The sequence below is a fragment of the Tiliqua scincoides genome, chromosome 3 (genome assembly GCF_035046505.1).
Source record: "Tiliqua scincoides isolate rTilSci1 chromosome 3, rTilSci1.hap2, whole genome shotgun sequence".
Lineage (NCBI taxonomy): Eukaryota > Metazoa > Chordata > Lepidosauria > Squamata > Scincidae > Tiliqua > Tiliqua scincoides.
The window spans coordinates 5,846,109-5,861,439 of record NC_089823.1 but is presented as its reverse complement, the minus strand read 5'-3'; the positions used below and the strand labels follow the sequence as shown (position 1 = coordinate 5,861,439).

Below are 15,331 nucleotides of genomic sequence, written 5' to 3'. Positions count from 1 at the left end.
CTTCCTGTATCTCACAGTAGCCCACCAAACGCCCCAGGGAGCACACCAGACAACAAGAGACCTGCAAGGCTTCCTGGGAATTGTAGTTAAGAACATAAGAACAGCCCCACTTGATCAGGCCATAGGCCCATCTAGTCCAGCTTCCTGTATCTCACAGCGGCCCACCAAATGCCCCAGGGAGCACACCAGATAACAAGAGACCTCATCCTGGCACCCTCCCTTGCATCTGGAATTCTGACATAGCCCATTTCTAAAATCAGGAGGTTGCACATACACATCATGGCTTATAACCCGTAATGGATTTTTCCTCCAGAAACTAGTCCAATCCCCTTTTAAAGGCGTCCAGGCCATCACCATCACCTGCGGCAAGGAGTTCCACAGACCAGCCGCACGCTGAGTAAAGAAATAAACGCTAAAGTAAAGTTCAGGCAGCAGACTGGGGCTACTGTGACTAAATGCTCTCCTATGAAGAAAAAATTTCTACACATGATAAATCAGGATGTGGGGGGGTGGTGGTGGAAAGAGTTATAGCGTAGTCTTTCTGATATGCTCATTTAAGTGCAAGGATTTTTTTACATGTGTTCTGTATGTATTTAGTGGGAAGAACTTAGTCCTGTTATGTCAGCTGTCCTGCTCTCTGCATCACCTGGCAGGACAAAGGCCCATAGCCAGGGAGACAGACCAGGGACAGACTGCACTTGCTCCCAGTGTGGAAGGGATTGTCACTCCCGGATTGGCCTTTTCAGCCACACTAGACGCTGTGCCAGAACCACCTTTCAGAGCACGATACCAGAGTCTCTCTAGACTGAAGGTTGCCAACATAGTCCTGCTCTCTGCCTCCCCCCCCTGCCTGCTGTCAAAAGTTCCATCCTGCCAACTTTCCCCACCTCTGGTGAATTTTCAGAAAAATATGATGTCACTTTGTTTGCTTTTGGTTTAAGAAACCTGAACAAAATCAGCCTTGCCAGATGCTCTTGGCATGGGACAGGACCGAGCAAATAAACAGTTCCCAGGATCCAACCAACAGAAAGGTCATTTCAGGAAAAGTTGCCTTCCCCCCCACCTTCTTAAAAAATTCAGTAGAAAATGCTGAACAGGCACCCATGTTCTTTATTAACTGTAACTGAGCTGTGCAGATAAAAGGCTCAACACCTGCTGCCTCCCTCACCTGGGTGGCTAAAGCAGGGGCTGGCTGGGCTAGGAAAGGGCTGCTAAGGGAAGGCGATGCTGGAGGCCGCACAAGTCAAAAGAATTTCTCATGGCTGAGCAGGACAGACAATTGCAAGTGCCAGTGGCCTGTTTCATAGGCTTACCTGTAAACAGCGGGGGTGTGTGTGTGTGTTCTGGTGCACAGTCTGAACCCCTGCAGATACAGGGGTACGCCTGTTGTATTTTGCAGTAATATATTCATTGTTTAACTTTCTGTGTTTTGCAGCTGGAGAACTTGGACTGGAAATGATGGTTTTGCTCCCTGGGTTCCTATAGAATATTTAATGCTATGTTCTGCTCCGTTGTTGGTAACATTTATATAATATTACTAAAAAACCACAACTGATTACTAAAAAAAACCACAACTGAACCAGTGTAAACATTCATTTATTTGCAGATCTGGGACAAGTAGAGGAGGATCCCCTCCCCTAATGGATCCCCACTGACTGTAGTCCTCAATTCCATTCCTTTTAAGTGAACTCTGCCCAATCTACTCCCTTATAGCAAGGGAAATTCATGCCTTATAGCAGGCATGAAAACATTTAGAGGCTTTATGGAAATGATGCAATCCCTTCTTGAGCTATTTTTGCAGCAGAAATATCCAGATGTGAAGGCTTTTGGGGTTGGACTAGGCTTATACTTGGGGGATTAAGTTACTATACACAAATCATTAAAATACCAAAATGGCTAGAAGACTGATTTGGTGGAATTGATTTTTGAATGCCTTGCAGGTCCCAATGACGGGAAGCACACCTTTTCTTTCAATTCCCATATGAAGTTAAAGCTAAGTACATCTCTAGGTGGGAACAAATTCCAGACCCACCCTTACTGGAAGACTGGACTGTTGTATGCTTGTCAGCACCAAATAGTGCTCAGCTTCACTCTGGGTGCAGTTCGTCCCTCTTGTGCCCAGATTGCCTCCTTCATTTCCTGTTCAGCCCCAACCATAGTTTTCTGTGATGTCTGAGTCAGGCAGACCAGGAACCACTTAACTCTTTCCCTCTAGCCATATTTTCTTCCTTGATGTGCTACCTCAGGTTCTTCTCCACTCAGGAAGGAGGATGGAAAAGCTACTGGGGGTTGCTTTTGATTGCCACATCTCGACAGAAGATTGTATTCAGGGTGTCTTGGGATTTGGCGTGAAGTGGTTTTTATGGTCTGGGCTCACTCTTGCACGACAATATTAGTGCACGGATCTTGGACTTGTAGATCTGCAAGCGTTTCTTGGCTCCTGATAGTTTGATAAGAGCAAAAACTGAAAGTATGTTTTCTGGTCCTAATGCCAAATTTCTGGGCTGCACATCTGCTTGAGGCATCATTCCTAGATTCTAAGTGTGGGGCCCCCTTCCTTGAGCCACTGCCTAGCTCTTGTGCATGGATCTCAGGATTCTGGTGAAATGAGGACTCGCAACAAAACCTGAGATGATCTAACTACTACATCATGCTGGCATGTGTGCTCTTTCTTTCTGTGTCCTGCATAAATGAACAAGTGCGACTTGTTTCATATACTTCTGGTGGGGACAGAGGGAAGTTGGTGGAGAGTTGAATGGTATGGGCCCTCTTGCTACTTCTAGTATGTGCTCCTTGCGACTTTCCTGCATACGTTTGCGTCTTGTAGAGGACAGGAGCAAAGTGTTGTAGCAGGTGTGCGCAGGTCAAAGGTGAGTAGAGTGTGAAATGGCCCAAGGGGCAAAGAGGAAAAGGAAGCCGTTAATCATGAAGCGAATGGCAGCCTTGGATAATGGAGTCTCTGTATTCAGGGCTGGTGATTTGTGGTGGGCTGGGGAGGGGGGGAAAGGGAGGGGAATCTGCATCCTGCTATATGCTTCAGTTCTCTCTTTCATAAGTGAGAGTGCTTGAGCATTTTTGGTCCGTTTTTGCAGGAAATCAACCAACCAAGAACTAGTGAGGACATGATGTTCAAACCACACGGCTGAGTTAAGGGCACACCAAAGATGAGTCACTGGCTAAGAATCTCATCGGGAAACTAGGTTAATGTCAAAAATGGGAAGAAAACCAGATTCCAACAGAGATTCACTCCACGGAGGGGTGTGTATGGATGGCTTATGTTTTGGTCCAGTGAGCCTTCAAAATTCTGCAGCTTTATATGGGAGGTGTATTGAAATGCTTTTGGTCACTTCTTATAGGAGGCTGTAAATATAGATTCAGGGGGCAGGGCAAGGCCCTACTCAGTTCCTTAGAGCATTCCTTGAGGTACCTTGCACAATAGCTGCCTTATTAGTGTGAGTTCTACTACTTTATCCAGGATTTTTCTGTTCTTTCTTGTGGCTCTTGCAAGGTTGTGCCAGTAGATCCTCCACCCAATATCCAGTGTTCATTAGCGACCAAATCTAGATCAAAGAGAAGTCGGAGATCTGTCAAAAATATACAACGCCCTCTCGGTCCTTCTTTTTTTGTTTGTCTTCGGAAAATATGAAGATCGGCTAGAAATTTCCCATAAGGATGCAAATCTTTGAGAGGCCACCTTCTAAAAGACCACAAAGAGAGCCTTGGACTCAGCAGAGGTCATATTTCAGATAAAGAACGTACAAAACGGCTTTATACCAAGTTAGCATATTGGTCTATCTGTCCTAGGACTACCACTGGCCACTGTTCTTCAAGCCAGGAGTATATCACCTCTGCGGCAAAACATGGTGCATGTCCTGGGTGCCATCGGTGAGGCACCACAGCATGTGCTCCAACTGCTTCCCAACGTCATGATGCTGTGTGGCATCGTGATGTCAGGCATTGCCCTGGTTGTCAGAAGCCCTGGGTATGCCACTACTTCAAGCATTGAGGCAGAGGTTCCCCGCACCTCCTATTGGAAGATGCCAGGGCTGAAGGAAGGACTTTCTGCATGAAAACAGGGACCTTCTGAGTTATGGATCCTTCTGATCTGGCTGCAGACCTGGGGTGGTGGTGGTGGTGGAGGAGCTGACTGTTACTCTAGTTGGGTCAGAAGCCGGTGTGAATTCCAAATTGGGCAGAGACTAACTTCCAAGGCAGCAACAGAGGATAGAGGGACCTGGGGCAGGAGTAGTCAAACCAGGCAGGGGTAGAGATTCAAAGCAGCAGGAGCTTACGCTCTGTCCTTACACCAGAGAGACATTGTGCCAACTGATGAGGAACTACTGAGGCCAGGACTTTTATCAAGTCGGGTGAACAAGGATTGGTCCTTGGGGAGGGTTAGCTGCCATGCTGGAATTTCAGCCCAGGAGGTCTCTTCAGAGCAGCTCAATCTGGGAGCTGCAGCACTTTTGGCACAGAAAGTCAACCTTTCCCCTTCTGGGAACCGTGATTACAAAGAACACCCCTCCCAGGGGGACGACTTACAAGCAGTCAGCCATCCTCAGCACATACCAGTGTTTACGGGTAAGGGGGTGTTGGGAAGAATTATTGTCTGTACGCCTGGAGGAGGGCTGGGCCAGGGGATCTGGAAATGTCTGGAACAGCTTTGAGTGTTACATAAGACGAATCTAAAGGGATTTCTCTCTTGTGTGCAGACATGCTGCCAGCAGCGCAGTGGAGACTGGGTTCTGTGGGCTGCTTCAAAGTGCTGGCTTGTAAGTCTTCCAAGAGATCTGTGCTTCCCACCAGGCTCTTAAACCCTGGCTCTTTGCAAAGACCTCTTTCTCTTCATTCTGTTTTGCTCCTTTAACTTGGGCTTGTTGCTGCTGACGTTAATTTTTAAATGCTGTGTTGAATTATTGTTCTTGGAAAGGTGTCTAGCAACTGAGAGCAGCCTGAGGATGGGGGGGGGGATTTTGGCTGGAGAGATGCGAGTTCAAATCCCTATTTGACCAGGAGTGACCTTGTCATTCTTAGTCTAACCTACTTCATAGGGTGGTTGTGAGGATAAGGTGGGAAGGGGCAATAACTCAGCTCTGGTTTTGCATGCAGAAGGACCTGGGTTCAGCGTCTGGGTCAGCTGGCTGAGATCCTTCTCTGTGATTCTGGAATGCAGCTGCCAGTCGGTGTAGACCAGTGGTTCCCAAACTGTGGGTCAGGACCCAGTGGTGGGTCACAACCTGATTTTTGGTGGGTTGTGTAGTGCCCAGCAGAGCCTCCAATAAAAAAAGTGTGATGGAAAGATCAAGTAACTAATTGCCTCAAGCTCTGAGGCTATTAAAAATCAGACCGCTGCCAATTGCTCTGCGAATAGCTCAGCTCCTGCAGTTTTCAAGCATGTGTACATATAAGAGATAAATGTTTGAGTGTCTTTTTCTGGTTATTACTTGTAAATAAATTTTTAAAAAGAGTTCTAGAAAGAAACGTTTTTAACAGTCTTGTAAATCTAGATGGGTCCTGATAGAGTGTTGGTTTAAAAAGTGGGTCTCTGTGCTAAAACGTTTGGGAACCACTCGTGTAGACAACACTGAGCGAAATGATGTGGTTTTAAGGCAGCTTCATCTGCTTAAAGGAAAAGCCCTTGAGGGAATCTTCCGCAGCTTGGTTGTGGAAATGTTGTAATAAATCCCCAAATGGCTTGCTTTTGATTGCTCAGAGAACAAGATGATGATCGCCTGGAATTTGGTATTATCTACTTGGTTTTAAAACAGCTTGTTAGAATTTAGAATTTCAAGGCCTTTGTGAAAGGGCATTTAGTATTGATCAGTGTTGGGTTCTAGATTGAATTGTGTTTTTCCCCTTAGGTTTGTCAACTTTTTTTCATAGTTCTTGTGAAAGTTTCTCATTCTGTTCATTGCTAAGGCACTTACCATCTCTATGTGTGTCTAACCCATAACAGAGACAGGGAGCATTAATTATTGATGAGCTCTGGGGCCTGCCTGAGACAAGTCTTCCTTGTTGAGTAGCCACTTTCTCCTCCTAGACTTCAACCTGTGAAAGTGCCAACCGTGATCAGCTGTTACGGGGCAGCTGGGGATGACAGGGGTTTAGCAGTTTGTGAAACGGAGGCCCAAGAGTAACTGATAGAGGCTTGATCTCAAAGAGCTCTTAGTTCCTTAAGAAAACAGCAATCAAGAATATACATTATGTGATGGAATCTCTTCAGGCACCCCAATTTTGAAACAAAGGACGAAATGGGCAAAATTGAAACCTGGATTGCAGGAATCACTCAAATGGAAGTGTTCAACCTTGCAAATTTTGTCCTTCACCCCTGCTTTGTTCTTAGTGGCTGCCAATTGCAAGTGTGTGTGTGTGGGGGAGAATGCACAGTGCGATACAATAGGAAGACATCGTACCCTATGCGTAGAACTGAGTGTTGCTAAGAATGCATGAAGGAGCGCACACAGGGCCTTTCAGTGGCAGCTGCACATGGATCATAGTGGGTAACTCTGACCTTAGGGGACTCATGAAGCTAACAAAAGAATATGAAGAGTGTCAGTGTATCTATTTGCATTGGGAAATATTTTATTTGCATTGGTGACTGTAAACAGAGTTGAGTCTTTCTGCCAGGGGTTGTTGAGCTGGATTCCAGAGAACCCAGCAATTCTTGGAAGCGAATCAGTGATTCTTCAAAGAGATGGTCCATAACAATGGAGAGCTTTCTTGTTTTTCTCCTATAATTCTGAGTCCGGACCACTTTTTTGATGGGGAAAGGCCTGAAACATTTGGGGCTTTTCTCCCATTCCCAGCTCTACATTACCCAGTGAGAAGGATGGTTGGAAGACTCTGATTTCTTCACACAAAGCACAACTTAATTTGTAGGATTAGCTTCCAGAAGGTGTTCCGGTCAGTCACGCAAATGGCTTTTAAAGGGGATCAGCTGCATCAGCCATTTTCAACCACTGTGCCGCGGCACACTGGTGTGCCGCAAGTGGTCCACAGGTGTGCCACAGGAATTTGGGGGAAGGTAATTTATTAATAGGGCCAATGGGAGATGTGAGCCCCCACTGGCAGCATGGTGTGCCTTGTCAGTTGTCCAAAATCTGGTGGTGTGCCTTGGCCATTTTAGTGCCTTGTCAGTGTGCTGTGAGATGTAAAAGGTTGAAAATCACTGAGCTACATTCATGGAAGAGGAGAGAGCTATCAATGACTGCTCATGGCAATGGCTGTACTGGACCTCTAGTCTTGGGGGCAGTAGGCCACTGAGTTCCAGCTGCTGGGCAGTGGCAGTGAGAGGGCTGTTGCCCTCGTGCCCTTGTTGGCCCCACTGAGAAACCAAATGCTACACTTGATGGGCTTCTTGGTGTGATCCAACAGGACTGTTTGTCTGCAATGAACAGCACCTGGGCAATTTTGAGTGTGTTTGGAGTGTGCACCACGCATAGCCAGTGCATAAAGCCATATGCACACCGAGTCTACTGCAAAGGTCATTGGCTGTGAAGTCAGCTCAGAAACCATGGCTGTGTGGGGAAAGCGTCAAACCTTTTCTAACCAAACCAATGCCAGGAAATAATTGGTCTGCTTAACTGAAGAATCTTCCGAATGGTTGGAAGAATCAAATTGGTGGCCTTAAAAGCAGCATTTATGGAGCCACTGATCATATTGGCTGAAAACTGAACGTTAAACTCTAAAAACTTGAAGGAGGACCAATCTTCTGTGTTCCAGGAAGTAAAAATAAAGGAAACGGACTGAGAACAGAAGCAGTAGCTGTTTAGTCCTTTACTTGGGGGACCCCAAGAGCTGCTGGATTTCATTTCGGTGCTGGAAGGTTAGAGCTAGGAAGTGGCTTTTGTTTTTCTGTCTGGTGCTTCAGCAGAGGGCCAAGTTCCTGGAACTGCTTTGTCCCCCTTGAAGAGCAAGTTTCCTCTGAAATTTTTTCATTCACCTGAATGTCAAAGATTTCCAAGAAACAGCTTCCTGCTTCCTAGCTGCTTGTGTGTGACTTCAAGGAAGGTGTGGGCATTGGCTTATTTTCCTTTGAGTGTGGTGGGCTGTTGGTGCTGGACCGACCAGGATGCAGCTCAAGGTGGTGATAGTAGTACTTAGGAAGATGCAACAGAAACTTGCTGCTTTTGGGGATAGGTTGGGGGGGAGGCAATGGGGCACTCCATGTTGGGAATAGGGGAAAAATAGACCATCTAGTGTCTCTTAGTGGCCCCTACCTGTTGGATGCAGCATACCTCTAAATATCAGGTGCTGGGGGACTAGCAGTGGTGGAGACTTATTATTATTGCATTATGCTGGCTTCTGTCTTTTGTGGTTTTTTAATCACACCTTTGAGATCATCCCTGGGCTCTTGTGGTCACACACAACCCACAGGACACAGTAATAAAATCCAAAAGCAAAATAACCTTGAAGCAATAACAGCAACCCCCACTTTTCAGGAGGCAGGGCCTGGAGAACTGTTCTTGTTTGACTTGTGACAACTCTTCTTGGTGTTCTTTTGTGCCAGAAGAGCTGAAAAACAGAAGTGTGTAAAGCACTGCATACCTGGCTAGTGTTGTATAAATAATAATTTGGGTGGGGTGCACAATAGCTACTAGTGTGAACCTGGCACTGTCTCAATGCCTATGCTTGCAAATGGCTTATTATAAAGATATCTGAAGTCTCCAGCTGTCACAGTGTAGGAGCTTATCCTGTGTGTTCGGGCAGATACCACTGCCCGAACGGCCCCTCCTGACCAAAGAATTAAGTCAGATAGAGGTTAAAAGAGAAGATGTTTCAGACCTCATTGATAAATTAAAGATCAATAAGTCACCGGGCCCTGATGGCATCCACCCAAGAGTTATTAAGGAATTGAAGAATGAAGTTGCAGATCTCTTGACTTAAGATATGCAACTTGTCCCTCAAAACGGCCACGGTGCCAGAAGATTGGAGGATAGCAAATGTCACGCCTATCTTTAAAAAGGGAAAGAGGGGGGACCCGGGAAACTATAGGCTGGTCAGCCTAACATCTATGCCAGGTAAGATGGTGGAATGCCTCATCAAAGATAGAATCTCAAAACACTTAGACGAACAGGCGTTGCTGAGGGAGAATCAGCATGGCTTCTGTAAAGGTAAGTCTTGCCTCACGAACCTTTTGGAATTCTTTGAAAAGGTCAACAGGCATGTGGATGCGGGAGAACCCGTGGACATTATATATCTGGACTTTCAGAAGGCGTTTGGGCTGGGCTGGGGCACCTTCTGGGCTGGGGCACCTTCCTTATGAGGAAAGGCTACGGCGTTTGGGCCTCTTCAGCCTAGAAAAGAGATGCCTGAGGGGGAAAATGATTGAGACATACAAAATTATGCATGGGAAGGTTAAAGTGGATAGAGAGATCCCCTTCCCCCTAGCTATTTTTTCTACACTCTATTTTTTCTATTTTTTATGTTACACTCTCACATAACACCAGAACCAGGGGACTGCCTCTAAAATTGAGTGTTGGAAGAGTTAGGACAGACAAAAGAAAATATTTCTTTACTCAGCGTGTGGTTGGTCTGGAACTCCTTGCCGTAGGATGTAGTGACGGCATCTGGCCTGGATGCCTTTAAAAGGGAATTGGACAAGTTTCTGGAGGAAAAATCCATTATGGGTTACAAGCCATGATGTGTATGTGCAACCTCCTGATTTTAGAAATGGGCTGTTAGAATGCCAGATGCAAGGGAGGGCACCAGGATGAGTTCTCTTGTTATCAGGTGTGCTCCCTGGGGCATTTGGTGGGCCGCTGTGAGATACAGGAAGCTGGACTAGATGGGCCTATGGCCTGATCCAGTGGGGCTGTTCTTATGTTCTTAACTACAATTCCCAGGAAGCTTTGCAGGTCTCTTGTTATCTGGTGTGCTCCCTGGGGCATTTGGTGGGCTGCTGTGAGATACAGGAAGCTGGACTAGATGGGCCTATGCCCTGATCCAGTGGGGCTGTTCTTATGTTCTTATGCGTGTGTGTTTGAGACATCAAATGAACCTGCCTGGAAGAACAATGTCCTCGTGTCCACCTGTGTCTTTGTGAAGACAAAGTTAGTTGCGAGGTTGTGCTGAATTTGAAGGGAGTATCTGTAGTTCCTGTGCAAAGGACGTCTGCAGCGACGGGACTTGTCTAGTCTGTGCAGGAAGGTTCTTCGGAAATATGCTTGATGAATATTCCAGGTGGTGAGTTTCTTATCGTAATGATGCGTTAATGTGGACTTGCTCAGTGACTAGCCTACCTGGCTGGTTTTTGGGCTTTCCTGAGGCATCTGGTTGGCCACTGTGGGAAATGTGTCTCTGGATTAGATGTCCCTATGGTCTGATCCAGCAGGGCTCGGTCACTCCCCAAAGCAGAGTTGTAGTCTAACCAACCACTTTTAGGAGCTGTACACCACATCTCACCATGATTTGCTACTCTGACCTGAGTGCCCATTGACTGCACTCTTATCTGGGGTCTTATCTGCTCCATTGAATGATGTTTAGGGGGAGCATCTCCTGAGTGACAAGCACATAGTGTGCATGCATGTTTCACCTGAAAGGCACACTGTGGTACCTGGTGCTGAGCTCCTGCCCTGTTGGAAGCAGTCGGGGCTGAGTCTGTGGCTGCCTGACTTTTCTAAGGATTTGCTCCACTCTTTTAATCTGCTTGTTTGCCTAACTTTCCTCAGGGGCTAGGAGCCCCCAAACCCATGTACAGGTTTGTGACACAAGTGCTCTCCTTTTCCAGAAGAACTGCCTCCCTTGAAAGTTGCCCTGGGCTCCTCATGGCAAGGCACCAAACCAGTGTCACAGCTGTGATGGAGTTTTGGATACCGAAATAGGCGTGAAGAGGCTCTAAGCTTGCTTGTTTGGAGGGGTGACTGCTCTGTCTGCAAAGCATCTTGGCTGTATTCTCATAATATATCTGGGCTGAGTGACTGCAGAGATGGGAAAGCTGTCCTTGAAACAAAACTTTTCGAAACTGATAGCTGGAGCGATCTATTCCCAGCCCCCAACTTGAAACTGTTGGCTCTTCCACCTGGGAACATCTTATTTTCAGCATATAAAAGGAAGCTTTGCTTGACCTTGGAGTGGGTTCTTTCCCTGTGTTTCAATGCGAGTCACTGATCTGAGTGTGTTTTTCTCCAAGAACAAGGAACTGCAACTTCAGCAGCCACCAAACTCTCCAACTGTCTGGTGCAGACGTGTGACAGAATGACCTGTTTGCATTTGAGGCCAACTGAAGAATCTCTGGTCAGAGTAGCAGATCATGCAGAGAGCTGCAATAGGCAACCTTCTCTGAAAGAGGTGTGTTCTGTTGGGACTCTGCATGGGGAGTCATTGAATGATCCAGCACAGAGAAGGTACTTGGAGAACCCAGTCATTGTGGAGACTGATTGAAGATGGCCAGTGACTCATGCAGAGATGCAGCAGAAAACCTTCTCTGCATTGGGTGCTTTGGACTCCCTCAGATCTTTAGTTTATGAAATACTCTAGTGTGCCCCAGGAAGCAACTTGAGGACTGCTCTCCCAAATAAAACTCTAGTTTGTATCATGTGTTGCTTGATCTCCCCCCCCCCCCCCCAGCCTTTTTTTGGCTGCCTGTAACAAAGTGTATCTGTCAGATAACCAGCCTCAAGGCGTTAGTCTGGCACGTGGGCTTGGTGCCACTGGAAATAGCTGGCTCATCCAGGCTAATGTTCCTGCGTTAGAGAAGGGTTTCTGTTGGTTTTTCTAATAATAGAAAGCTTTGCGGGGCTTAAGGAGGGCCAGACGGACCTAGTCCAATATCCATGCGCTGCTCTGTTGGGTCAAAGAGCAGCTCAGCAGCTTAGGACTTAAGACTGCATGCAAGGGAACCTTAGGGCTACAGAGAGGGTGTGGAGTTCTGCTAGCAAGGAAGAATAATTCCATACAGGGGTGCATCTGGATATTGCTCACATGGAGCAATTGTGTGGGATGGTAGAGGAAAGCAATGGTGTGGCTGTGATGTGATGCAGTGCGCACTCCTTCAGAAGTTCAAGCCAGAAACCAGGTTCAAATCCCCACCCAGCCATGAGTGACTTTGGGCCAGTCACTATCAGCTTCACTTCCTTCACATGGTTGTGCTTTAAAATGCAGACTGTGGCAGGTACCTCTTAAATCTTGCTCTCCGTAAATATGATTACGTAACTGGGTGTGTTAAAGTCTGCTGGGTTGAAGAGAAAATGTTTTGGGGTGTCAAGTCCTGGGAGGCAGAGATGGTGAGGGGCCTTTGTTTTGCTCCCGCCGCTGGGAATAACGGAAGGGGAGGGGAATGGGCCCCTTACACGTTGTGTTCAGGTGCCTGCAAAACTTAAGTGCTTTGCACCCCTCTAGCTATGCTACTGGCTCAACTCAGTCTTGCCACTGTTAAGACAAGTTTTTGTATCATTCCCAAGGCTTGCCTGATCAGAGCCAGAAGTGGGAGAAAAGAGAGAGATGTTTTCACCCTGGGAAGTGAAGTCTCAAATCATTTCCAGCTCCCTTAAAATCTATTGTTGGGTCTCTCACCTGAAGCAGGTCAAGGGCGGCCTCCCTTCCCAGGCTGGGTACACAGGATTTGGAAGCAATATGTCCGTTTTCAGCCTTAAAGCTCATACCACTTTCTAAAATCAACTTTATTGCCTCCTATAATATTGACTTTGGTAGCAGCTGAGCAGGTGCCTTGTTTCCTGAAGACATGGTGAAATTGGTCTCTCTCTAGCTTTGGTTTCTTCCTTTTCCTCAGTTCTGATTGCAAGAAGTTCTTGTGTCTGTCCTGTACCAAGAGAAGAAAACAAGATTTTACGCTGGTTCAGTTCCACCTTCACCCTTGTCTTATTGCTAAAGCATGCCAATGCAATAAACTTGTATTGGAAATGAAGGTGAGGAAAGATCAACTGAGGAAACAATAATACTGTATGTGGTGGCTATTGATCCTGTGTAAATGCATCATCCTACTTACTAAACCAGACCTGCATTCCCTCCCCTTCCCCACTGTAAAGTTGAAACACTGTCTCTCTGTGGATGCCCCCATACCTGCTAGAGTGATACTGGTACTTTATGTTGGTAAATTACATCAGGGGTCTCCAATGCGCCCGGTGGCCAACCTCTTGTCCCCTGAAAGCCTCTGACCCACTCAACTGTGCTCTGATTGTGTCTGGAGGGTGTTCTAAGGGCCAGAGAGATTGAATGAATGAGCCTTCTTGAAGGCTTCTATGAGTCCAGAGCCCCCATCTGCAGAAGAAACCACCTACTGCATCTCTGCATGCCATTGGCATAGCTAGAAGGGGTGCAAAGTGCTAAGTTTTGCAGGGAGCCTCACTGCAGAGTGCACGTGCCTCCTTCCCCTCCCTTTCAGAGCCGTTCCAGGTGTGGGGGGGGGAGCAAAATGGAGGCAAATGCCAGAGAAGACACAAAGAAGAGGTGAATGCTTCCATTTTGCTCTTCCTGTTCAGAATGATTCAGAAGGGAGGGGGCTACTTGCAGGCTATGATGAGACTCCCTGCAAAACTTAGTGCTTTGCACCCCCTCTAGCTACACCACTGCTGTGGCTTTACCTCCTTTCATGAGCCTCTTTCCTGGAGCGGTGGGTATTTTTTGCTGTCTCTGGGTTGGGTATAACAGTGGCATGGAGGCAGTCCTGCTGCAGAGAGATGGCCAAAGTGTCCATCCTCTGCAGAGGTTACTTGTTTCTTTGCTGCATGAATTAGTGCTACGAGTTCACCTCCTTCCAGGGGAGAGCTGTGCTTGGAATAGAGACTTGTGCAGAAGCCCAGTGGGGTGGCCTTCTCTGAGAGTGGGTAATTCTTGCCCTTGGAAACCTTTGAAGTAGACTCTGATCTGGTCATCACCTGGATTTGAGACTGCTTAGAAACGGTAGGTAAGCCACATGGCTTCTGGGGTGGTTTGGTAGCAAACCATGGTTTACCCAGTTTGGGTAGAATGGCATACAGTCATTGTGTCCTGGCTCTGAAGAGGTGGAGTGGGCTGGGGCTTGAGGAAGGCAGGCAAGCCTGCAGCAGTGGCTATGGGGAGTTGGCTGGGGGTCCCTCTGTTTTCTCAGGTCAACTGGACTGAACAGCAGCACCTGCTCCAGGCACTGCATGGGGAGTTCTGTAGCATAGCTGAGAAGTCCCTCTTTGTGCAAGCTGTCCCGCAGGCACAGGAAATAAGGCACCTGTGCTTTGATGCCTGGGATTCTGGCTTGAGACTCCAGGTGCTTTTAGGCTTGATGAAACTAGGAAGTTGGCGTGGAAATTAGAGCACCAAAATAAACTTGGTTTGGAGGAACATGAACGTTAAGTCTAAATAACTCTGGGACTTTCCAGCTTCTCTGCACCCCCTGCCCCCTTAGTCATTGATCCTGATGTAGGAGGCAATGAATGTTTTTCACTGCATTAGCTCTGCTCTGGCAGTAATGGCTAGAGAGCATTGGTCTCCAGCCTGCAGGCTGTTGTATTCAAGTGTTCTATTTATTTCAAGTGTTGTATTTCAAGTGTTCTATTTATCAGGCAGTTTTCTTTGTCGCCAGAACAAAGTGGTTCATAAAACAACTGAAAGAATATTGTATCTGTCTTCAGATGAGAAAGATGTGCATCAAGTTTTGCATCAGAGCTTTTAGGATTATGTGTGACACAAACATCCTTTTATATGGTGAACAGTTGGATGTTTCCTGAGATTTAAGGTGACCCTTTTGTCTTTCTAACCCAGGGGTGCCCAAAGTTTTTGGCAGGAGGGCCACATCATCTCTCAGGCACTGTGTCGGGGGCCGGGGGGGATTAATTTACATTTAAAATTTGAATAAATTTGCATAAGTTTACATAAATGAATATATTAAAGGTAAACTTATGAATGAATGAAGGTCTTACAATAGCTCAAGACCTATAAAAGGCCTTGCACAAAGCAATGCCAGCCTTTCCTTTGCTGCCGCTACTGCATCACAGACATGAAACAGCAAGCAGTGGAGGGTGCCCTCATCCCACAGCTCATGTGAGAGGTCAAACAGTCACCCTCACACTGAAAGCAGTTGCGTTGGGCCAGTGTGGCTCCAACAAATCTCCAGAGGGCCAGAGGCTCATTGGAGACTGGGGGCTCTGTTAGGGCTGCATTGAGAGTCCTTGAGGGCCGCAAGTGGTCCCAGGGCTGGGGTTTCTAACCCATGGAGAACAGGTTCCTACACTTCTGCTTCGTGGTTGTCATGCTGGAGACCTTGCCTGGCAAGCTGAATTACAGGTGTGCATTGAACCTTGGAGTGTGCTCACTTTTGCTGCTGGGAAAGATTCTGGTCCTCTGGGTTCCGAGAGGTTGGTCTGTGGCAGTTGGCTGACTTGCAGTCATTAAGAGTTCC

General features: G+C 47.0%; 1 protein-coding gene across 4 annotated transcripts in view; it reads left to right on the top strand.

Annotated features, from left to right (window-relative positions):
- The window catches only part of GDPD5 (glycerophosphodiester phosphodiesterase domain containing 5), a 142,526-nt gene that overhangs the window by 23,982 nt on the left and 103,213 nt on the right, over positions 1-15,331 (top strand). Inside the window, exon 1 of one of the 4 annotated variants that reach the window (XM_066620698.1) lies at positions 4,714-4,772. The exons of the other annotated variants lie outside the window; for them this stretch is intronic. The gene's annotated coding sequence lies outside the window, so the exon portion shown is untranslated. Of the gene's footprint in view, positions 1-4,713; positions 4,773-15,331 lie in introns of those variants that run through there. 4 annotated transcript variants of the gene reach the window in all.